Source organism: Nicotiana tomentosiformis, chromosome 7 (assembly GCF_000390325.3).
Source record: "Nicotiana tomentosiformis chromosome 7, ASM39032v3, whole genome shotgun sequence".
In the NCBI taxonomy this organism is placed as follows: Eukaryota; Viridiplantae; Streptophyta; class Magnoliopsida; order Solanales; family Solanaceae; genus Nicotiana; species Nicotiana tomentosiformis.
The window spans coordinates 109,646,107-109,647,675 of NC_090818.1; positions in this window are offsets into that span (position 1 = coordinate 109,646,107).

A 1,569-nucleotide genomic window follows, 5' to 3' on the forward strand; every position below is an offset into this window, starting at 1 on the left:
GACTCGCCGAAGTGGTTAGTTTGGGTCCGGTGAGGTTTTGGAATGAATTGGAACACTTAGTTTAAAGGTTTAAAGTTTAAGTTGAAATAGTGACCAGATGTCGACTTATAGGTAAATGATCCCGGAATAGAATTTTGATGATTCCAATAGCTCCGTAGGGTGATTTTGGACTTAGGAGCGTGCCCAGAAAATTATTTGGAAGTCCATAGTGGAATTAGGCTTGAAATGGCGAAAGTTGAATTTTTGAGAAGTTTGACCGTGGGGTTGACTTTTTGATATCGAGGTCGGAATTTAGTTCTGAAAATTTTCATAACTCCGTTATGTCATTTATGACTTGTGTAAAAAATTTGAGGTCAATCAGACTTGATTTGATAGGTTTCGGCATCGAATGTAAAAGTTGGAAATTCTTAAGTTCCTTAAACTTGAATTGGGGTATGATTCGTGGTTTTAGCGTTGTTTGATGTTATTTGAGACCTCGACTAAGTTCGTATTATGTTTTGAGACTTGTTGGTATAATTTGACGGCCCCCGATGGGCTTGGTTGTATTTTTGTTGTTATATTGAGAGACTAGTAAAGTTAAGAAATTTAGGAGTTTGACCATGGTCAATATCGGGTCAAGACGACCTCTTTTCAGTGTTTTGAGTGCGCAAGCAGGTCCGTAGCATGTTCTATGATTGAAATTCATATATGGTTTATGTCCGGGAGGTTCCGGATGAGTTTCAGAGTGGTTTCGGATCATTTCAGAGAAGTTTGAGTTTGCTGGTTTCTAGTGAGCTACTGTTCATTCGCAATTGCGAACTATTTATCGCAATTGCGAAAATACTGTTCACTCGCAATTGCGAACACTGTTCATGAAAAATATTGTTCATTCGAAAATGCGAACCTGGACAGAATATTTAAGATCTGAAAATGGGATATTTTTACCAAATTGGAGCTCGGGAAAAGGCGATTTTCAAGAAAAATAACGGGGTAAGTGTTCTTAACTCAATATAGATCAAAATACCCAAATCCATTATTATTTTTATCCCTAAATCACTTAATTGAGTTGAAGATGGTAGAAAGTTTTATAGACTTTAATTGAGGATTTGGAGGTCGAGTTGATGTCGGAATTTGGTAAAATTTATATGGTTGGACGAGCGTTCATATTTCATAACTTTTATCGGGTTTCGAGACGTGGGATCCAGTGTCGATTTTTGGGTGAAATTTCGAATTTTTATGGGAAAATTATATTTTTTATGGAATTTATTCCTATATTTATATTGATTGAATCGAATTAATTATGACTAGATTCGAGCCGATTGAAGTCGGAAAATCGAGGAAAAAGCATTCTACTTGACTGATTGAGCGTAGTCTGAGGTAAGTGACTTGTTTAACCTTGTGTGGGAGAAATTTCCCTTATGATTAATATTGATGTGATAATTGTAATATGTTGAAAGTCGCGTACACGAGGTGACGAGTGTGTACTCGGGCTAAATGTGAAAGATTATGTTTTTAAATTGTGTAGATCACTGTTGCATATTAATTAAATTATTTTATCTTGTTATATTCTTCATCATTGATCTGATTTTT